The sequence below is a fragment of the Pleurodeles waltl genome, chromosome 4_1, assembly GCF_031143425.1.
Source record: "Pleurodeles waltl isolate 20211129_DDA chromosome 4_1, aPleWal1.hap1.20221129, whole genome shotgun sequence".
Taxonomy (NCBI): Eukaryota; Metazoa; Chordata; class Amphibia; order Caudata; family Salamandridae; genus Pleurodeles; species Pleurodeles waltl.
The window spans coordinates 202005781-202030421 of NC_090442.1; positions in this window are offsets into that span (position 1 = coordinate 202005781).

Sequence of the window (24641 nt, forward strand, 5' to 3'; positions counted from 1 at the left end):
CGGAGGATATAATAGAACCGATCGAATCATCTGATTGGGGCTGCACCTGTAGTTTTGGCCCGTAAGGCTAATGGTTCACTGCGCATGTGTGTGGATTTGTGTGACCTTAATGAGCAAATTTGGGTGGACCAGTACCCTCTTCCCAACATTTCAGAAATGTTATCGTCTATCAAGGATGGGAAAATATTTTCCCTACTTGATATGACATCTGCGTACCATAAAATTAATTTACATCCGAGTTCTAGACACTATACAGCCTTTATAACACCTTTTGGTTTATTTCAATTCAAGCGGATGCCATTCGGTTTGGCCTCTGCGTCTGCTGTTTTTCAAAGGACAGTAGAGAGTATGTTCAGGGAAATGAGTGGAGTGAAGGCATTTCAAGACGATATTCTGGTTTACGGTAAGGATATGTGTGAACATGACAAAAGATTGTGTCAGGTATTGGAAGTGTTGAAATCAAAAGGAGTGACTCTTAGTCCTAGTAAGTGTTGTTTTGGTGTATCCTCAGTAAGTTATTTGGGTTTTGAGTTGTCAGGGAATGGTATCAGACCCAAGATGAGTTTGGTGAAAGCGATTGATGATTTTGGGTGTCCAGAAAATAAGGACCAATTAAGATCCTTCATGGGTTTAATAGAATTTTATGCGAAATTTATACCCAATTGTTAAGATAAATCTTACAATTTAAGGAATTTGTTGAAAAAAAACACAAAGTTTTTGTGGGATGCCGAGTGCAATGATGAATTTGTAAATATAAAAAGAGAAATTGCTCATGCCATTCCACTGAAGCCTTTTGACACCAATGATTATACCATCATTATGACTGATGCCAGCCAGAAAGGTTTGGGTGCTGTTTTATTACAAAGAAGGGATGGTAGAGAGGAAGTTGTAGCATTTGCATCAAGGAGTTTGAGAGGCGCCGAAGCGACATATTCAGTGATCGAGCGTGAGGCCCTAGCTTGCTGGTGGGGCATAAGTTATTTTAGACAATTCGTGTGGGGTACACGATTTACTGTAAGAACCGACCATAAGCCTTTGTTGCAACTATTTACAACTAAAGGTGCAGGAAAAGCTACACCAAGAATTGCCAAATGGCAGTACAGGTTGTCTGAACATAATTTCAAGTTGGAGTATGTTCCTGGAAGAAAAAATATCCTAGCTGATTGTTTATCAAGATTAACTAGCACTGATTCTTCTGGAATGTCTGCTGCAGAGAATAAATCTGAGGGTGTGGATGATGAAGTGGTTGTGTGTTTAGTAAACGAACAATTGGATGGCGCTTTAGATGAACAGGAATGGAGGAATGCATGTGAGAAGGATCTGGATATTAAAGGGGTTGTTGTAGGATGGTCGCAATGGGATTCTGAAGAGGATCTAAGTAACAAGTACAAACATGTATTTGACGAATTATCTGTAATCAATGGATTATTATTTAGGTCAGAGTTGTTAGTAGTGCCTGAGGGTATGAGAGGAAAAGTCTTGAACTTGACACACGAGGGTCACATCGGCATAAGAGCCATGAAGAGGAGGATCAGAGATAGTTTCTGGTGGCCTGGCATGGACAAGTGTGTGGAGCATTTTGTAAGGGATTGTATGTGTTGTGCTGTCAGTGACAAATCTCAAATCACAGCACCTAGCCCAATTGAAGCTGTTAGAGTACCAGACAAACCATGGAGTAAAATAGCTGTTGATATAATTGGACCTGTCAATTTATCATATGGATCTCAAGAGTACGGTTTGGTACTCATTGATTATTATAGTAGATGGCCAGAAGTCAAGTTTGTAAAAATTCCAGATTCTAGTAGTATAATACAGTGGTTGGAAGGTGTTTTTGCAAAGGAGGGAGTTCCAGACGAAATTTTAACAGATAATGGAAGCCAATTTACTTCTGGTCAATTTAGAGCATTTGTGAATTTTTGGGGTATTAGACATTCAAAGACTTCCTTGTATCATTCTAGGAGTAACGGACTTGTAGAGAGATTTAACAGAGTTCTCAAAGACAATATTCAATTGTCCAAGGCTAGTGGTTTGCATTGTAAATCTGAGTTGGCAAAGTTGTTGTGGGCTATACGCACTACTAACAATGCTGATACACTGGTGTCTCCTTTTGTTTTGTTACGTGGTCGCATTCCATCATCCAAATTAACCAGAGGATGGATGGGGTGTTTCGAAGCACCTTGGTATAGAGTGGACAAGGTGATGGAGAAACGGAAGGAAGCTCAACAGAAATATATTCAACAGAGAAATGTTCAGAGTATGCAACAATCCCATCACCGTAGATTTGTTTGGAAGGAAGGAGATTGGGTGAGGGTGAAATCTCCGAGAATAGGAGTTAAGGGCCAATCTAGGTTTAGTGGTTGGAAGAAAATTGTACAAGTGGGTGATAGTGCCGTTAAGTTGGAAGACGGCAAATGGTGGAACAAGGACAACATTTCCTTGACCAATACTAGTAAACACAGAGGCTTGTTAGGTATGTCGGATGGAAGTGATGAACGAAACTCTTGCTAAGGTTCTATCAGCCAACTTCCTGCTAGAATAATCAATCCACCCAGCCAACGTCCTGCTAGAGTAATCATCCCACCTAAGAGATTTAATGACTATGTTTTGGAGTAAATTTATTGATGTAGATGTGTGCGAAGTGCATTATATGAAATTTTGTCATGTATATAGTTATAGATAATTTTGCACTGCAATATGATTCATGCAATTTATCAATTTATGTGTATGTTATATTTTGCATTCCAGTTATCGTTTTGTTAATTTTGTTGTAAAGGGAAAAGATGTGTTGGGTCGTGTAGATGGCTTGTGCCGTTGTCATGGGTTCCGTGCAATGGAACGAGCCATCGGGGGAAAGTGGAATGCGGGAGGGTTGGCAGTTGTGGAGAGAGGTTGGTGCGGGAGGAACGGGTGAAGGAGCTGTTATACGCATTTACTTAAGAATAAAGGACTTACTTTACATCGACGACTCTGACCTTTCAGGAAACCTACCAAACCTGTGCATTTTTTAAAACTGTACACCTATGGGAATCCAAGATGGGGTGACTTGTGGGGCTCTCACTAGGTTTTGTTACCCAGAATCCTTTGCAAATCTCAAAATTTGGCTAAAAAAACTTTCTCCTCACATTTCAGTGACAGAATGTTCTGGAATCTGAGAGGAGCCACAAATTTCCTTCCACCCTCCGTTTCCCCAAGTCTCCCTATAAAAATGATACCTCACTTGTGTGGGTAGGCCTAGTGCCCGCGACAGGAAATGCCCCAAAACACAATGTGGACACATCACATTTTCCCAAAGAAAACAGAGGTGTTTTTTGCAAAGTGCCTACCTGTGGATTTTGGCCTCTAGATCAGCTGGCACCTAGGGAAACCTAACAAACCTCTGCATTTGTAGAAACTAGACACCAAGGGAAATCTAAGATGGGGTGACTTGTGGGGGTCTCACTAGGTCCTGTTACCCAGAATCCTTTGCAAACCTCAAAATATGGCTTAGAAAAACACTTTCTCCTCACATTTCGGTGACAGAATGTTCTGGAATCTGAGGGGAGCCACAGGTTTCCTTCCACCCGGCGTTCCCCCAAGTCTCACGATAAAAATTATACCTCACTTGTGTGGGTAGGCCTAGTGCCCGCAAGAGGAAATGCCCCAAAACACAACGTGGACACATCACATTTTCCCAAAGAAAACAGAGGTGTTTTTTGCAAAATGCCTACCTGTGGATTTTGGCCTCTGGCTCAGCCGGCACCTAGGGAAACCTACCAAACCTGTGCATTTTTGAAAACTAGAGACCTAGGGGAATCCAAGATGGGGTGACTTGTGGGGCTCTCACCAGGTTCTGTTACCCAGAATCCTTTGCAAACCTCAAAATTTGGCTAAAAAACACTTTCTCCTCACATTTCGGTGACAGAAAGTTCTGGAATCTGAGAAGAGCCACAAACTTCCTTCCACCCAGCATTCCCCCAAGTCTCCCGATAAAAATGATACCTCACTTGTGTGGGTAGGCCTAGTGCCCGCTACAGGAAATGCCCCAAAACACAACGTGGACACATCACATTTTCCCAAAGAAAACAGAGGTGTTTTTTTACAAAGTGCCTACCTGTGGATTTGGGCCTCTAGCTCAGCCGGCACCTAGGGAAACCTACCAAACCTTTGCATTTTTTAAAACTAGAAACCTAGGGGAATCCAAGATGGGGTGACTTGTGGGGCTCTCACCAGGTTCTGTTACCTAGAATCCTTTGCAAAACTCAAAATTTGGCTAAAAAATACTTTCTCCTCACATTTCGGTGTTAGAAAGTTCTGGAATCTGAGAAAGCCACAAATTTCCTTCCAGCCAGCGTTCCCCCACATCTCCCGATACAAATGATACCTCACTTGTGTGGGTAGGCCTAGTGCCCGCGACAGGAAATGCCTCAAAACACAACGTGGACACATCACTCTCATCAGCTGGTGTGATTGCTGTATCAGGCATGTGGGCGTATGAAAGTGATGGGCCCTTGAGTCGCGCTGTCTGTTGATGCAAGTGTTGTAATGTGCTGGGCTGGTGGCGTGAATGGTCTTGTGCAAGTGCCACTCCACGCACACCGCCAGCCAAGCGCCACCCCACTCACACCGCCAGCCAAGCGCCACCCCACGCACACTGCCATCACTTATTTTTTGTTTTTAAACAACAAAGAAAGCACTAATTATAAATAAGTACAAAACTACAAACACAAAAGCTCTAACTGAATACATGACAGTAATGTCAACCGTGAAACTGAACATATAAAAATATAAAACAGCAGTTTACGCTCACAAAATTTCCCAATAATTCTTCTGTGTGTTGTAGCTCCTGAAACAGCCACCCACACACAGCCCAGGCTTTGAAGGACAATCAGGGCAGTACATCCTAGTCTTCTTCCTGATCCCTCTTCGAGCACAGACTCTCTTAGCAGGAAAGTGTTTTTGGGCCGTGGGAGGAATGTGCTCAGCAAAGTGACGATCTTTCAATCTAGCCATATCCTCCACCACTGCTTCTCTAGGAACTCTTGCCTGTTCCAGCACAACAAGGCTCGCTATGATAGACTCCTGAAATTTCACAAATGTCATCCTTGATTCTGGAGAACTATCCTTGAACACAACATGAGCATTAAAAGTTGCCAAGTGGAACAGGTGAAACGCTAATTTCTCATACCAAACATAAGACTTACGAGCAGCAGTCTAAGGTTCCAACCTCTGATCTTCTCTATCAACACCACCCATGTGCTTATTATAGTCTAAAATGCACACAGGTTTGCGCAGCTCAGCAACTTGACCCCAAACAGCCACAGATGAAGTACTCTCGTCATGGATGGTAGTTAGCATGTACACATCCCTCCTGTCTACAAATTTCAGAGCTAGCAGCTCATCATTCCGCAAGGCACTACACTGTCCCTTCTCAAGTTTTTTACAGACAAGCTCTGTTGGATAGCCTTTCCGATTAGAGCGGATTGTGCCACAAGCATCAGTGTCCACTCTGAACAACTCCTTGAACAACTGAACTACGTATAAATGGTGGCCTTTGTTAAACAGTCGTCTACCAAGTTCCCACACAATGTTCTCACTAACTCCAAAAGTGGGTGAGAACCAGGGGGGTCAATATTGGAACCCCTACCAGTGTAGACCCGGAAATTATGAACATATCCTGTACTACTTTCAGACAGCATATACATCTTAATTCCATACCGTGCCCTCTTGCTAGGAATGTACTGCCTAAAAACCAAACGACCCTTGAACAGGACCAAAGACTCATCTACAGATATGTCTTTGCCTGGAACATAGATCTCTGAAAACCGATCTACCAAATGATCAAGGACTGGTCTAATCTTAAAAAGACTGTCAGAATCAGGGTGATCTTGTGGCAAGGCTAAAGCATTATCTACAAAATGCAACATCCGAAGAAGAAGTTCATACCGGTTACGACTCATGATTGCAGGAAATATGCAGTTGTTATCAAGGGACTAGTAGACCAATATGAAGACACTGATGGCTTCCTTATCAGCCCCATCAAAAAAGTTAAACCCAAGAACTTTTTCAACTCTTCCAGATTTATGGGAATCCACCGGCTAGCTCTAGAGTGTGGCCTAAGTCTGGCAGCGTTGTCCCTCAAATACTGCTCTGCATACAAATTAGTCTGCTCAACAATCTCTTCCAAAAATAGATTGTCCATAAACAACTCAAAAAAGTTGACAGGCAAAATGTTTTCCATATTAACTCGACACCCAGGGAAACCAGTAAACGCAGGCAACTGTGGCTGCTCCATGGTTGGTGCAACCCACCTGTCAGGTCTTCCAACGGGAAGCCTTTCAGCCACTGGCTGCTGCACCATTGGCACATCAGTGTCCTCTTCTAAAACAGGCCCTTCATCAGCCCTGAGAGCGGCTTCATCATCAGATGATTCCTCTCTGACAGAAAATTCACTTCCAGAATCTTGCACTTCCTCCTCTGCCTCAGATGCAGAGTCAGTCTCATAATCATGGTCAGAAGACGACTCAAAAAGCACACCAACAACCTGCTGAGCGGTCATCCTATGGCTAGCCATGATCCGTCCTACAAAAATTAACTGGACAAATGCACCACCAACATTCAGCACTGTGTAAGATAAGTAACATTTGTAACACAACCAGAAAGTTTAAGGGAGATAAGAAACATGTATTTGGTGGGAATCAGCCCATACTAGCTCCCTACATCTAAAACTAATCAACACAGAAAAGTATGGGGTTCACCAATGATATGGAGCTACAGTCACGAGAAATTATCCGTGGGCTCCTAGACCTCGCTGGGTGAAGAAAACGGGTGGTGTGGGTGATGTGTGGGGTGAGTGAGGGAAGGGGGTATTTCCTTTACGGACTAGGTGGTCTCACACACTATATAGTGTCATGCTTCATCATTTGACCACCCAGCCCCACCAAAGTAGGACAGTGCCACCTGGGCGGACTCAACCTCACTGTTAAAAGAACGGGAGGGAGTGCGTAAATATAGTTTTATCTGGAGATAAAGGGACCCATCGCAAGGATGGCGAAAACATGATTAATACAACTTCTTTAATCAAGGATGTGAGTAGGGAGAGCGCAGATGGATTGGAAAAACCCCATTGTAACGTAGGCCTTGATGACTGTAGTGTAATAATGTTAGCAGATTTGGGAAGCTTGTACACATTGTTATCAAGAGTTGGCTATCGTAAGAATAGGAAGGAGGTTAATCCTGAATGGAATAAATCTGGTATTAAAGCCATGGGATATGGTAGAAAAACTATTGGCATTTTGGGAATGACATGGATGACAGTAACTTTTAATGCAAATAAGGTACTGGGCTGAGTATATATGACAAAGGAAGGATCAGAGCTTCTGAGCTGGCATCATCAGAAAGATCTCAACCTATTTTTGAACATCCAACACTGAGAAACCAGTTCTGACTGCTGAGGTACATAACATGGAGATGAGTGAAAGCAACCTGGGATAAGACTGTGATGGGGAAATATCCTGACGTGTTTAGTGATGACTTTGGAAAACTCAAGGGTTTCCCACACAGAATAACTTTAAAGAAAAATGATGTTCTGGTGGTGCTTAAAGTAAGAAATATTCTGCATTTAATGAGGGAGCCTCTAAAAAATGAATTTAATAAACTCTTGGAACAAGGCATCATAGAACCTATCGAGTCTTCCAAATGGTTAGCACCTTTTGTGGTAGCTCCAAAGGAGGGGGGCATAATTTGGTTGTGTGTTGATTTATGCTGTTTAAACAGAAACATGTGGGTGACAGGAAGCCTTTCCCCAATATTTCAGAAATGCTAACGTCTATGGGTAAAGGCATGGTTTTTAGCGTGCTGGATATGTCTGCAGTAGGAAAGTCCTCCTTTTTGCCCTGGTCACCCCCAAACGTCTTGGGCACGTACTGGTGGTTACTGACTCTTGGCTGTGCCCTGGGTACTGTTTACCAGTCCCAGGGCCAGTGCTCTGTGTAATGTGGATATGCAAATTAGGCTAATTATAATTGGCAAAGTTAACCTACCTATAAGTCCCTAGTATATGGTAGGGCATGAAGGTTTAGGGACCCCAGCATAGGTAGTGCCCCCATAGGTGCACTGCTGAGGTGCCCAGTGCAATTTTAAAGGCAGGCGTGCATTGCTGGGTGCTTTTAAATTAAATTAAAGTTACAAGTAGTTCCAAAGTCTTAAACTACCTAATTTTTTACATATATGATATATGTCACCCGTAAGGTGTGCCCTATGTGCCCCTAGGTCTGTGCGCCATGTAACTATAAGCAGGGATCTTATAAAAATAGTTTTTTAAGCTCTGGTGAGGTAAAACAGCCAAATTCGTTTTCCCTCATTGTAGTGAATGGCCTCCATAGGCTAGAATGGGGAAACTTTATTTAATTTTTTAAAGTCCTCATAAGTAACAGATACAAAGAGTTTGGTATCAAATTAATTGTTATAATATATCCCACAACTTCCAGTTGTGGGATTTAATATAACTTGTTCAGATAGAGTTTTAAACTTTACCTGAAAAGTTGCCAACTTCAGCCCTACAGTGTTTTTGCTGCTGTGCTCTGATTGGCCAGCCTCTGGCAGCCTGGCCAGGCTGCCTTGATGAGGTGTGAAGTGGCCCGGCTTCACACAAAGAGATGTGCCTGTGGGAGGAGATCTCCCCTCAGCAGATAGTGAGGCAGGAAGGGGGAGGGCTGCCAAACTGGTCTTCAAAGGCAGAGTAGGACATTTGGAGCAACCCAGCAACACCCCCACATCCTGCAAACCCAGATAATTAGGTGCCCCCTTGATTAGATTAGGAGAGGGCAGGAGAGGGGTGTGTGTAGAATTTTTAGCCACACCAGTGGGTGGGCTCAGCCAGATGTAACCTCCAAAAATCACTTTCAGCAATGATGGATTTTTGAGGAATGTTGCTCCCTGGGATTGATTTTTGCCACACTTCCCAGGAAGTGGTCATCACAGGGGGAAAGACCGTGCGCCTGATTGGAGAACCAGGACCCCCCTGTTTTTCACCCAGGAGCAGGGATAAAACTGGCAGACATGCACCCACACCTCAGATCCCCAACAGACTCCAACAAGGAAGAACTACAGGAGAAGAAGGACTGCCCTGCTGGACCCCTGTCCTGCACCTGGACCCTGCACTTTAAAGGACTGCACCAGCTGCACACTTGGGCTTCACCACAAGAAGGACTTTGCCTGGCTTCAACTGGTTCAAGGAGGGACTCCCTGTTTGCTACAGGTGAAACATTGCTAACCAGAGTCCCCTGCCCCAACTCCCGAAGAAACCGATCAGCTGACCACTGTCCAGTGGCCAAAAAGGAGTTTGCGGCAGGTGCATTTTGGGAGTTGTAGTCCACACCCCCAAGGATAATCTCAGAGCTTCTGGAGCCTTGGGGTGAGCTGTGGACCCCAAAAGAACCTTAAAGTAACATCTGGAAGAAGATCCAGAAGTTTGGAGAAGTTTGCAGAACTTAAAAAAAAAACTCCATAGAGGGACGGCTTGCCTCAACCGTGACCCGGCCTGAATTGCAGGTTCGTCCCGGTGAAGAAAATCTCCAAAAAAGAGACTGAGTCCGAATGTAGGAAGTTGACCGGGACCTCCCAGCCAGCGTATCCGAGGAGGGCTCCAAGGATGTCGTATCAAGATCCAGGTTTGCCCCGGTCGAAGGATTTTCATCTTGAAAAAACGACTAAGTCCGAAGGTAAAAATCTCCACGAGGGTTCCTGCGACACGTATCCGAGGAAGAGTTCCAGGAGGTCGTCCCGCTGATGAAAATCTTCAGAATAACGACTAAGCCCGAAGCCGGGCTCCATCGCGGTCGGCCTTAAACTTTGACTTTGCCCCGGTCGAAGTGTGACCAGATGACCAGATTGGTGCTTTTTGTTTCAAGGCGCTAGAAAACAATAATTCTTTAAAAATTCATATCTCCGGTTCCCCTTATCTGATTTTATTCGTTTTTGTGTAATTTTAAAGATAAAACTATAAAATATTTTTATAAATTGGTTTTGGATTCTTTAACTGTTTTCTGTGTTTTATTTAATTACTGTTTTGTGATATTTGAATGCTTTACACTCTGTCTCCTAAGTTAAGCCTTGTCGCTTGTTGCCAAGCTACCAAGGGTTGAGCTGGGTTTAATTTACTAAGACCTAACTGGACCTAAGTGGAGGTTAGTGGCCTATTGTTAAGTGTAGATACTTACCTGCCCTTACCAATAACCCATTTTCCAACATTTTTGGTGGCAGCGGTGGGATCCTGTACTTGTTTTCAGTATCATGTTACAGTTTTAAGTAAAACAAATAAAAAATCCTTTAAATTGTCCTAGTGCAAAAAATGTTTTTCAGTTTTTCATTTGGATTAATTTCAATTATTGCATTTTTGTGATTTTTCTAAATTCTTGTTTCCAATTTTTGCAAAAGGTTTTTGTTGACTCAAAACTAGGGAACCATGGAGCTTGATCTGGCTAGCCTACCCACACTGACAGTAGTCCAGCTTAGGGGGTTGTGTACTGCAAGGGGGTTGCCTGCAACCACTGACCTCAGGAAGCATGTCCTGATTAAATCACTGACAGCATGGGCTGAGGCCCAAGAAGTAGGCCCAGAGGAAGCTCCAGAGGAGGAAGAAGTAGGGGAAGATGCTAGCTCCAACCACTCAGGGGAGGGAGGGCATCTGAGCCTAAGTGAGGAGGAGGAAGACTGGTCCTCACTACACACAGTCACTAGGGGCATACCCAAAGCTAGTTGGGGGAAGGGGGTCCCTTCAGGAGGAGAGAACCTGTCCTTCAGGGAAAGAGAGCTGGAGGCCCAGCTACCATTCAAAGCTTTGGAGGCAGAGAAGCTGGCCCTAGAAAAGAAAAAGTGGGCAAGGGAAGAGAAAAGAGATGGTGGCAGCGACAGAGAAGCTGAGGTGTCCATGGGTGGGGGATTTTGCCCCAGATTACCCAAGGGGGTGGTTCCTGCATATGTAGAGAGGGATGACATAGATAAGTGGCTAGGGGCCTTTGAGAGGGCCTTCCAGATGAGGAGAGTTAAGCCTCAGTACTGGGGTTCACTTCTTTGGGAGTTGGTCCCCAACTCTGGGAGGGATAGGCTCCTAACCTTGAGGGGAGAGGAGGCAGATTCATACCCCAGTATGAAGAGATGCTTGATTACAAAGTTTAGTCTGACCCCAGAGCAGTATAGGCTCATGTTTAGGGACACCCAAAAGACAAGCACCCAGTCCTGGGCGGACTTTGTGGACATCTCAGTTAAAGCACTAGAGGGCTGGATACAGGGCAACAAGGTAAGTACCTTTGAGGGGCTGTACAATTTGATTGTGAGGGAGCACCTTCTAACCAATTGTGTCCAAGAGAAGCTCCACCAGTATCTAGTTGACTCTAAGTTGAACAACCCCAGAGAGCTGGGGGAGGCAGCAGATGACTAGTTAAGAACTAGGGTTAAACAGAAACCCCCAGGGGGTGATCAGAAAAAGGGAGGACATGGTTCTTCTCAGGGGAAGAACCAAGAGAAAGATGATAAAAATCCCAAGGAGTCCTCACAAGAGTCCCCAAAAACTTCTCAGGGTGGGGGAGCCCCAAACCATTCCACTTCTAAGGGGAAAGGGTATCAGGGGAAGCATTATGATCCTGTTAAAGCAGGAAAGTTTCAGGAGCTTGCTAAGGCTGGCAAGTGCTTTGAGTGTCATCAACTTGGACACAAAAGAGGAGATACTATCTGCTCCAAGAAGCCCCCCAGTGGTGGGCAATCCCAGGGGATTGCTAGTGTAGGGATGGGGTGGAAGTTGGCCCAGGCCTGGGATCAGGGTACACAGAGGTCAACTTAGTATCCATGGGTGGGGTGGACATTGCAACTATGGTCACCTTACCTCCCAGCATGGAGAGGTATAGGCAGAGGCCTAAAAATCAATGGGACTGAGGTGGAAGCTCTGAGAGATACAGGAGCCAGTGTGACAATGGTCACAGAGAAGCTGGTTTCTCCAGAACAAGTCTTACCTGGTGTCTTCCACCAAATGAGTTATGCAGATAGCAGAACCCAGCTCCATCCCATGGCCATGGTGAGCCTGGAATGGGGAGGTGTGACTGGCCATAAGAAGGTAGCTGTAGCTCCTGCCCTCCCAGTAGAGTGTCTGCTGGGAAATGATCTTGAAGCATCTGAATGGTCAGAGGTGGAGAGAAGGGTCCATGCACAGATGCTGGACCTCCCTGAATGGGTTTGTGCTGTGACCAGGTCACAGGCAGCACAACAAGGAAGTGCTGGACACTTGGACCCTGGAATGATGGGCCAAGCCTCCAAGAAGAAGAGAAAGGGCACTGGGTCTGGCCTGCCAGCCCCCACAAGTACAGAGGATCAGGAGGAATCCAAACCTGAGGAGGAGGATCTGACCTCTGAGGGAGGGCCACTTCCCCTGCAAGCTGTACATGACTTGGCAGAACTGCAGGAGGCAGGTGGGCCCACCAGAGAAGAGTTGTGCCAGGGACAAAGAGAGTGTCCCACTCTTGAGGACTTAAGGCAGACTGCTGCCAGGCAAGAACAAGGGGATACCAGTGGGACCCACAAGGTTTACTGGGAGGATGGAGTTCTCTACACCAAGGCAAGGGACCCACACCAGGGGCAACCAGGAGAGTAGTGGTCCCCCAGAAGTATAGATAATTCCTCCTCACTTTAAGCCATGATATTCCCTTAGCTGGACATTTGGGACAGACCAAGACCTGGACCAGGCTGGTCAACCATTTTTATTGGCCCCAAATGTCAGAAAAAGTCAAGGAGTTTTGCAGCTCCTGTGTTACCTGCCAAGCCAGTGGCAAGGTAGGGGGCAAGCCAAAGGCTCCCTTGATACCACTGCCAGTGGTTGGGACTTCCTTTGAGAGGGTGGGGATTGACATTGTTGGTCCCCTAAACCCACCAACTGCCTCAGGCAACAGGTACATTTTGGTGGTTGTGGACCATCCCACCCTGAGGCAATACCCCTCCGGACAGTCACTGCTCCCGCAGTGGCTAGGGCCCTACTTGGTGTGTTCACCAGAGTGGGGTTCCCAAAGGAGGTGGTCTCAGATAGGGGCACACATTTTATGTCTGCCTATCTGAAAGCCAGGTGGGATGAGTGTGGTGTTACTCATAAGGTCACCACCCCCTATCATCCACAGACCAATGGTCTGGTGGAAAGATTGAATAAGAACCTGAAGGGCATGATCATGGGTTTGTCTGACAAACTCAGGAGGAGATGGGAAGTTCTCCTCCCCTGCCTGCTGTTTGCCTACAGAGAGATGCCACAGAAGCGGGTTGGATTCAGCCCCTTTGAATTACTGTTTGGACACTCTGTAAGAGGCCCATTGTGCTTGGTGAGAGAGTCTTGGGAGAAGCCTCTCAAAGAGTCCAAGGAGAATGTGCTGGATTATGTACTGGGCCTGCGGTCATGCATGGCTGAGTACATGAAGAAGGCAAGCAGAAACCTGGAGGCCACCCAAGAGCTCATGAAGCTGCTGGCATGACCAGAAGGCTGCCATGCCTGAGTATCACCCAGGACAGCTGGTGTGGGTTTTGGAGCCCATTGCTCCCAGGGCACTTCAGGCCAAATGGACTGGGCCCTATCCAATTGTGGAGAAAAAGGGTGAGGTCACCTACTTGGTGGACCTTGGCACCCCCAGGAATCCTCATAGGATCCTGCATGTCAACAGATTGAAACCCCACCAGGACAGGGCAGACATGACCATGCTGATGGTCACTGATGAAGGGAATGAGGAGGAGAGTGAACCTCTGCCAGACCTCCTGTCCTCAAATGAACAAGATGGGTCAGTGGAGGGAGTGGTACTCTCTCCCAAGTTGAAAGACCAGCAAAAAAGAGACTGCAGGAAAGTTTTGGAGCAGTTTGCTAGTCTGTTCTCCCTGACCCCTGGACTCACCAATTGGTGTGTCCATGACGTTGACACTGATGACAGCTAACCTGCCAAGAACAAGCTATACAGGCTGTCTGACCAGGTCAAGGCCAACATCAAAGCTGAAGTGGCTAAGATGTTGGAGCTCAAGGTAATTGAGCCCTCTGGCAGTCCTTGGTCCAGTCCAGTGGTACTGGTGCCCAAACCTAATCCCTAAGGTGGGAAGAAGGAATTGAGATTCTGTGTGGATTACAGAGGTCTAAATGCAGTCACTAGGACTGATGCTCACCCCACATACCTAGAGCAGATGAGCTCATTGATAGGATGGGGGCTGCCAAATTCCTGAGCACATTTGATCTGACCTCAGGATACTGGCAGATTGCCTTAAATCCAGGAGCTAAGGAGAGGTCAGCATTTTCCACACCAGAGGGCCACTTTCAGTTCAAGGTGATGCACTTTGGCCTGAAAAATGCTCCTGCCACCTTCCAAAGGTTGGTGAATAGAGTCCTATCTGGGTTGGAATCTTTCAGTGCAGCTTACCTGGATGATATAGCTGTATTTAGTTCCACCTGGGAGGACCACCTGGTCCACCTGAAGGAAGTGCTTCAGGTCCTGCTTCAAGCAGGTCTGACTATCAAGGCAAGCAAGTGTCAGATAGGGCAAAGCTCAGTTGTGTACCTGGGCCACCTTTTTGGTGGAGGTTATGTACAACCTCTCCAGCCCAAGATCCAGACTATCCTGGATTGGGAGGCTCCTAAATCCAAGACTCAGGTCAAGGCCTTTCTTGCCCTGACTAGGTACTACAGAAGGTTTGTTCAGAATTACCATAGTGGCCCCCCAACTGAACTTACCTCCAAGAAACAGCCCAAGAAGGTCATTTGGACCCCAGGGTGTCAGAAAGCTTTTGACACCCTAAAACAGGCTATGTGTTCAGCACCGGTGTTACTGGCCCCTGACTATAGCAAGGAGTTTATAGTGCCATGCGGATCGCCTTTCCAGGTTTTTCCACTTAGCTGATCAAGACTACCAGGGTTTAGTACCCATCACCTTTCATCTGGAGGGGGGCAGTGTAGGAAAGTCCTCCTTTTTGCCCTGGTCACCCCCAAACTTTTGTAGAGGTACTGGTGATTACTGACTCTTGGCTGTGCCCTGGGTATTGCTTACCAGTCCCAGGGCCAGTGCTCTGTGTAAAGTGGATATGCAAATTAGGCTAATTATAATTGGCAAAGTTACCCTACCTATTAGTCCCTAGTATATGGTAGGGCATGGAGGTTTAGGGGCCCAAGCATAGGTAGTGCCCCATAGGTGCACTGCTGATGTGCCCAGTGTCATTTTAAAGGCAGGCCTGCCTTGCTGGGTGCTTTTAAATTAAAGTTACATGCAAATTCGACTTTGGATTTAAAAGAAATGCTAAAGTCTTAAAACAACCTTATTTTTACATATAAGTCACCCCTAAGGTGTGCCCTGTGTGCCCCGAGGGCTGGGTGCCATGTATCTATAAGCAGGGACCTTATAAAAATAGTTTTTTAAGCTCTGGTGAGGTAAAACAGCCAAATTTGTTTTTCCCTCATTGTAGTGAATAGCCTCCATAGGCTAGAATGGGGAGACTTTATTTTAATTTTAAAAGTCCCCTTAAGTAAAAGATACCAAGAGTTTGGTATCAAATTAATTGTTATAATAAATCCCACAACTTCCAGTTGTGGGATTTAATATAACTTGTTCAGGTAAAGAGTTTTAAAGTTTACCTGAAAAGTTGCCAACTTCAGCCCTGCAGTGTTTTTGCTGCTGTGCTCTGATTGGCAAGCATCTAGCAGCCTGGCCAGGCTGCCTTGATGAGGTGTGAAGTGGCCTGGCTTCACACAAAGAGATTTGCCTGTGGGAGGAGATCTCCCCTCAGCAGATGGTGAGGCAGGAAGGGGGAGGGCTGCCAAACTGGTCTTCAAAGGCAGAGAAGGACATTTGAGGCAACCCAGCAACACCCCCACATCCTGCAAACCCAGACAATTAGGTCCCCCCTTGATTAGATTAGGAGAGGGCAGGAGAGGGGTGTGTTTAGGATTTTTAGCCACACCAGTGGGTGGGCTCAGCCAGATGTAACCTCCAAAAATCACTTTCAGCCATGATGGATTTTTGGGGAATGTGCTCCCTGGGATTGATTTTTGCCACACTTCCCATGAAGTGGTCATCACAGGGGGAAAGACCGTGCACCTGATTGGAGAACCAGGACCCCCCTGTTTTTCACCCAGGAGCAGGGATAAAACTGGGTGACCTGCACCCACACCTCAGATCCCCAACAGATTCCAACAAGGAAGAACTACAGGAGAAGAAGGACTGCCCTGCTGGACCCTGCACTCTGAAGGACTGCACCAGCTGCACACTTGGGCTTCACCACAAGAAGGATTTTGCCTGGCTTCAACTGGTTCAAGGAAGTACTCCCTGTTTGCTACAGGTGAAAAATTGCTAACCGGAGTCCCCTGCACCAACTCCTGAAGAAACCGACCAGCTGACCACTGTCCAGTGGCCAAAAAGGAGTTTGCGCCAGGTGCATTCTGGGAGTTGTAAGTCACACCCCCAAGGATCGTCTCAGAGCTTCTGTAACCTTGTGGTGAGCTGTGGACCCCAAAAGAACCTTAAAGGAACATCTGGAAGAAGATCCAGATGTTTGGAGATCTTTTGAAAAAAAGCTCCATAGAGGGACGGACCCGCCACGGCAACTCGAGCCGGCTTGCCTCAACCGCGACCCGGCCTGAAATGCAGGTTCGTCCCAGTGAAGAAATTCTCCAAAAAAGAGACTAAGGGCCAGATGTAGGAAGTTCCGATTTTGCGAATTGGAAATTGCGAGTCGGTGCGACTCGCAATTTCCGATTCGCAAAATCGGATGCAGAACGGTGTCTCAGACACCATCTGCGATTCGCTATGGGGTTGCAAAAACCCACCTCATTAATATTAATGAGGTGGGTCGCATTTTGCGACCCCATAGCGAGTCCCTGCACTCACAGGGATGGTGGCCTGCTGAAGACACATAGACCTCCATGTCTGTGACTGCTTTTTAAATAAAGCAGTTTTTTATTTTTTATTTTGCAGCCCGTTTTTCTTAAAGGAAAACGAGTTGCAAAATAAAAAAAATAACAAAACCATTTGGTTTTGTTTTTTCAGAGTAGGCAGTGGTCCATTGGACCACTGCCTGCTCTGAAAAAACATTTTGGGCAACATTCACAAAGGGGAAGGGGTCCCAATAGGTTACCACCAATGTGACACTGGTGGTAACTGCGAATTGCTTTGCGACCGCATTCGCGGTCACAAAGCAATTTAGCATCGCGATGCGAGTCGCAAATAGGAAGGGGACACTCCTTCCTATTTGCGAGTCGCATTCACAATTTGCGAGTCGGTACCGACTCGCAAATTGTGAATGAGCATCGCGATGAGCATTTTGCATGGCGCAAACTGCGATTTTCACAGTTTGCACCATGCAGAATGCTTCCTACATCTGGCCCTAAGTCCGAATGTAGGAAGTTGACCAGGACCTCCCAGCCTGCGTATCCGAGGAGGGCTCAAAGGACGTTGGATCAAGATCCAGGTTTGCCCCGGTCGAAGGATTTTCACTTCGAAAAAAATGACTACGTCTGAAGGTAAAAATCTCCACCGAGAGTTCCTGCGACGCGTATCCGAGGAAGAGTTTCAGGAGGTCAGATTGGACTGGCAGGTTCGTTCCGCTGAAGAAAATCTTCAGGAAAATGACTAAGTCCGAAGGTAAACTTTTGACCGAGGCCTCCCGCGGGCTGTAGCCGATCCGGGCTCCAACGTGGTTGGCCTTAAACTTTGACTTTGCCCCGGTCGAAGTGCGACCAGATGACCAGATTGACACTTTTTGTTTCTAGGCGCTAGAAAACAATAATTCTTTAAAAAATCTTATCTCCGGTTCCCCTTAACCGATTTCATTCGTGTTTGTGTCATTTTAAAGAGAAAAATATAATCTATTTTTATAAATTGGTTTCCGATTTTTAAACTGTTTCCTGTGTTTTATTTAATTACTGTTTTGTGATATCTGAATGCTTTACACTCTGTCTCCCAAGTTAAGCCTTGTCGCTTGTTGCCAAGCTACCAAGGGTTGAGCTGGGTTTAATTTACTGAGACCTAACTAGACCTAAGTGGAGGTTAGTAGCCTATTGTTAAGTATAGGTACGCACCTGCCCTTACCAATAACCCATTTTCCAACATCTGCCTCATATAATCAAATAGATTTGTATGAAGATTCTAAACCTCTGACTTCATTTGCTACACCGCTGAGGGCTTCCTGCTATTTTAGGATGCCTTTTGGGTTAGCATCGTCCTCTGCAGCATTCCAAAGGATGATGAAATACATATTTGAAGGACTCAAGCCAGTTCTACGTTTTCAAGATGACATTGTAATTATGGGAAAGAACAAGAAAGAGCATGACAAACTCAAGAACAATGTGATGAAACATCTCAAAAAGCATGGTTTGACAATAAAGAAAGAGAAGTGTCAATTGAGGAAAACAGGAGTCACATACTTAGCGCTTGAAATCTCCAAGGATGGCATCAGACCCAAAAGAAATATTGTCGTGGCTGTGGAAAAGTGCCTATACCTACAAATAAGGATAAATTGAAATCCTTTCAAGGGTTAGCGGAGTATTGCTCCAAATTTGTGGCTGAATTTATAGAAACCGTGCAACCTTTGAGACTATTAATGAAAAAAATTACAAAAAAATAATGGAATGAACAGTGTAACATGGCCTTCAACAAGATAAGGGAAGGTATTTTCCAAGCTCCCACATTGGGACATTTTGATTAATGGCGAAAACTTACATAACTACGTATGCTAGTAATATGGGCACTGGGGGTGTGCTGACATAAGTGAAGGAGGGTCAAGATAAAATAATTGGTTTCAATTGAAGATGTCTCAAAAAATCAGAATCTTCTTACTCTGTCATTGAAAGGGAAGCATTGGCTTGTTGCTGGGGAACCAAGCATTACAAAAACTTTGTGTGTGGTGGTTATCTTTAAAGGTTACCTTTAAAGATTAAAACCGATCATAAGCCCCTAATCCATTTGTTTACAGGAGGGAAAGGTTTGAAAGGAAATATAACACCCGTAATTGCCAGGTGGATGCTATCAGTGTTGGAGTACAATTTTGAAATGGAATATATGAAGGGTTTAAAAAATGTAGTTGCTGATTGCTTGTCCAGGATGCCTTTACAAAAGTTGAAACATGGTGCAGAAAAGGATATCAATGTAGTACCAAAACGAAAGGAAGAAGTGGCCCTAAACAAGGTGAAATGGGACATGGCTACGTCAGAGGATGCCTTGCTGCAAGACGTAAGGAGGTAAAAATCTGCAGGGTGGGATAATAGTCAAGCCTACAGTGCCCAGATGAAGAGTTATCCTAATGTACAGGGTGAGTTAAGTGAGTGTAATGGGAGTTGTGGAGGAGGAGCCAAATCATACCACCGAAGGACTTAGAAGACAGATCATTCAAATTGTGCATGAAGGGCACCCGGGTTGCAATATGATGAAAAGGTGGGTCCGCCAGTCTTTCTAGTGGCTTGCGATGGATGAAAGCATTGGAAGTGTAGTGAAAGAATGCTATGCATGTGCTAATAGTGATAAATGAAAAATGTGAGGCAACCTCCTTTGAGATGTGTGAGTTTACCCAAGAGACCCTGGGAGAGGGTATCCATTGACTTTCTTGATTACAAAACTTGATGAAAAAAGCAAATATATGATGGTTTTGATTGATTATCATTATAAGTGGTTTGTTATTGAAAGCATCAATTCTGTAGATACCAAGAGAGTGATTGGATTTTTAGAAAGAGTGTTCATAGATGAAGGTATTCCTAAGATATTGGCATCTGACAATGGGGTGCAGTTTGTCTCTTGGAGCATGAAGGAATTTTTGGATAGAATGGGTGTCAAACATGAAAGAGAGGGGTTTTGTTCAGGTCGGAAGCTAATGGATTAGTCGAAAGAGTCAACTGTTTGATCATGGAGAATTTTCAGCTTTCTTTGGCTCGTGGGTTACTTAGGAGAAGTGAATTGAAGAAACTGATTTGGCACATAGGATAACGCCTCATTGAGTGACTAGAGTGTCACCATTCATGTCTCAGAAAGGGAGAGAGAGCCAGGTTTAAAAGAGGTTTCAGGATGGTTGAAAAGCAATGAGTGTGCGGATTGGTGCGTTGTGGAATGGGATGTGGCAAAAAAACTACTAAAGTCCAAGGAGTATTGTGATGCAAGAAAAGGTGTTAAAATGATAGAAATCAAGAAGGATGATTGGGTGGCAATCAGAAGAGGTGGTACCACCAGAAAAGGAGAAAGTAAGTTCTCCAAACCAATACAAGTAAAAGAAGTGAGGGAAAGTGTTGTTATCTTAATGGATGGATCTGTGTGGAGTTTGGAGAACTTGTACAAATGTTCACAATGGTTGGAGGAGAATGAGTTGTAAATATATGAATTCTTACTATAAAAGTTTAATGCCTCATTGTGGGAAATTCTGTCATATGTAATATTTTATTGCTTCATTGTGTTATTGTTCACATTATTATTTTGTTGTTTTGTTATATACTTTAAATGTTATCATATGCAGAAGGGGGAAGATGTTGTTGTGTTGGCTCTCATTATAACAATGAGACTGCTGGATTCGGTGGCAACACTACCAGTTTGTGGGGGGCTGAGTCCAATTCCACACTGTGTGACAACTTTTGGCCTGACCCAGCTAGCAGTACCTCACCAGTACCAAAGAGTAGAGGTGATTTGTGGCAGCCGTGTGCATGACATTCTGATTTCTCAGGGAAATTGGGGTGGAACGGATCTTGCCCTTTTCACTCAGTAACATTCATCCCACACATGCAAAGACAAACAGGAGCAGGAATTGATTCAATTAATTTTATTGAATCAGCTGCATTCTAGAAAAAAAAGAAATGTACTGCAATGATAAGGATAATGAAACATAATATTAGCAGAGTAGTGACGAAAAAAGTGAAAAATAAGAAAAGTCCCACCATAGTATCACAATGCTAGGTTTTGGAATTCCTACCTAATCCACTAAAGTTCTATGCTAGAGCACAGCAGTGTTAGCCCTAATCCGCCTTCAGGAACCCTAGGAAGATACCACCCCCATGCCTGAATATGGTAGTAGTAAAGATGGGTTATTGGTCTACTTAGAGTCTTCTCCCATGTAGGCGGAAAAGATGTCTAGTCTTGGCAGTTAGCTGCAATAAAGCGAAAAGCATGCAGTGGCAACTTCTGGCTGGAATTTCCCTCTAGTGTATAGGAACAGAGAGGTGTTTTATAATAAAACATCTGGTGTTCTGAGAAAACTGCCCTAACATGTATGTTTTCATGAAATGACAGGGAATATGATGTTCTACTTTGTACTGACATTATTGTTTACAGCCTTGAGCAAAGCAAAGAGTTAAAATGTTGTGCCAAAAAATGTAAACAATTTATAAGCAGAGCAAACATCAGATACAATTTTAAAAAACACAAAATGAACCATCTGCTAAAATAATAAAATGAATTGTTTTCTAGGCTAAAGGGCACAAGCTGGGGGCCTATGGCTAAAATAACGTGCTTATAAAATGCTGCTAAAATAACCTCACAACACCCTGCCCTTGTCACTTCAAAGTGTAGAGGTCAGCCCAATTTGACTGCATTAAAATTAAACTAAAATATGTACACAACTATTCAAGTTGACAAGCATAATAATGGTCAATTTAGAATTTAGCAATCTTGTTAATAAAGGCTGAATGTCAACAATATATCAGAAGTCATTGTCATTTTGAAAATCGCCAACAGGATCCATGACAATTGAATCAAGGAAAGATCCCATTTCGGCAGGTGTTACTGTGACCAAATCGGTGCCAAGGAAAACCAAAGAGCACTCAAGTTCCAAAGCCTCAGCTCCTACCAAGGGGCACCATTCCAGGTAGTGCCAGGCGTTAAAGTACCAAGAGCCATTTGATCCACAAAGGTCAGCTTATAGGAGGCTTCCCGTAGCAGACGCACCCTCAACACGTATGTCTGGTAATGGGTCCTCAACAAGAACATCAACAGATCAGTGTCCAATTAAAGTAAGCGCCATGTAGAAAGACACAAATGCAGTGCACATTCAAAAAGGCACCAAAAGCAACAAAACACATGCTGCACACAGTCCAGGAGCGGTCTAAATGATAAAGACCAGTTGCACTCTAATTCTTCAAGGAGTGGTGCTCCGAAATACAGCATCCTGCATTTATGAAACAGTTGTGCTTGTGGAAGCTCCATCAGTTCTCCTTGCTGAGATGGGGTTGCTATTGCGAATAAAAACCTGTACCAGCAAAATGGCATCAATTAAGGCCAAAATAATTGGAAATCCCCCCCAAAATACTCAAAAATATTGAGTGTATGGCTGAAGGTATTATACCAAATATAGAAGAAAAGGTGCTGACAAACCCAGAACCTTAAAGAACTGTACAATCCCGGCAGTATTGGACACATTGAAAATTCATCCCATGAGTTCACTGCAGTGTCTCGGAAAGTTTGTATTTTAAAGGGACTGTATCTCTGCAGATGACCTTGCTACTTGAAGCACATAGGTCTCACAGGCAGATATCAGCGCTACATGTTTCTGAATCAATAGAGCTTTTAGTCTGCTTAGCTTCTCAAAATTTACTTTAGAAGTAGCAATATGAGGCCAAATATCTGCTACTTTCATCTGTTGCCTGGGGGGAAAAGCACATTACCGCAACAGGTGACAATTCTGGAGACCAAAACTACATAGGCAATTCTGGCTCACATTCCACAAAAGCCCTCACTGTTTACAAGCACATGAATTCCATTTGAGAGCACCTGGAATGCTGGTTGAATCAAGGGGACAGGAACTCCCTTCAGACAAGTAAAATTTGCTGCAGAAGCTTTACATGCTCCGTGTAAGGACAGCCGCTTACAGACCATTGAATGGCTCTTTGAGGTCTCACATCTGCTGCCAGTAAGAAAGATCTCTTTCATGCCATTGAAACACTTGTACGTGAAGGGTAGCTCCCACACCTCATGAATGTAGCTATCTCCTAGCCTTTCATATCTGCCTACTGGAATGTGTTTCAAGCAAGATGTGAACTGTAGTGTTGAAATAGGCAGATTGATAATCCCATGAATTAACCATACTGCCACAGTAAAAAGCAACTTTTCTAACTTTTCACTGTTCAACATAACATAAGTTGCTTCTTTCTTAGCCATTATTTGTTGTTGTTGTGTCAAATTAAATGCAGCAAACAGGAAACATGACCACTTTTCAATGTCTGAAGAGTCCAACCCAACTGCATAGTGGACCTAAGTTGATTCTGGTCATGTTGCAAAGATGACATATCATTTTGCACTATGTCAGTTGCAGAAGAAATTATGTTGTTAAGAATGTATATGCGGTCAGACAAGGTGTTAAGCCCATTATCTAATACGGCTAATGCTTTCTGTAAGTTTTCCTGATCTATTTGCCTTAACTGTGCAGCAGCTTCTTGTTGTGAAAGTTTCAAAATGTTGTTCTAAATTGCATATAAGAAGTGTTTTTTACACTGTCTTCTGAGGCCTAACAGGAAATCTTATAAGTCTATGTTATTTGACAGGAGACTGAGGTGTTCTTGTACAGCGTCTAGTGAGGAACTTTTTACCATTGCTGGCATAATGTTCATACACTGTATGTTGTCGCAATACCTGAATGCTCCGATGACACACAACAAGGGTCTGGTCTGCTTGCTCTAAACTGCCCGTGGAGTTTACAGAACGTGTATGACAACCATTTGTGTCCACTGGCCACAATAACCACCGGCCAGGATTTGAAAGTGTAGTGTTTAATGTTCCATTCTGGACCCACCCGTCTGGCATTCTTCCATTGCATTAATACATTTTTGCCATTTGTGAAATACTGCAGGAGTAGGGATACTGGGCGCATTCAATTCTTAAATTTTTGCAAAGCCAAACGTGTTTGTTGCACAGTGTCATTCAAGAATATCATACGCAAATGTATCAGGAATGCTCCAAATAACCATCCATGTATTTGCCAATTTTTAGTTCCCCAAACACTCTTTAAGTAAAACATCTTCATCCAATTATGTTATTCATAGCCTTCTATAGCCAACTGGGAAAGAAAGGAATCAGAATAAATCAATACATTGTGCATTTCCATTGGAGGCAATTTAAAATAATAGCACTCAGCTTTTTGAACATTATGCCCCAAAAAATATGCAAGGTGCTTGCTCTATGAATGAAATCATGTCCATAATAATTATAACAGACCATATCTCCATATTTTTCTTTTAATTGGTAAATATTTTCACTTTCAAATACAGTAAAATATTCAGGCTCAGAAAGCATAGAATCAACTGTTTTTGCATCCCAGTCATCGGAAACAATCCCAGGTGTTATAACATCATTCATTGAAAGTTTGAAAACGTAAGGAATTTGAAGAACCTCATTCGGGCCAAATATATCAAAAGTTACTTTATCCAAAACAATCCCATCAGGAATTGGTATAGCTGGAATGTTCACTAGGGACAAGTCTCTACAAACCGTATGTGAGGAAAGATGAGGTTTTAGGATCTCATCCACCAATTTGACTGCAGAGCTTTTTGCCATACTGCTGACCAAGCCAAAATACACACACTGAAAGGAGTCTGGAATGCACTACTTAGTCTAAATAAGACATTGATTATATCTCTCCGCAAGGCTAGTGAAGGAAGGTCAGTATAACCGAAAGTGCACTTTTAAAATGTGCAACAATGAAGT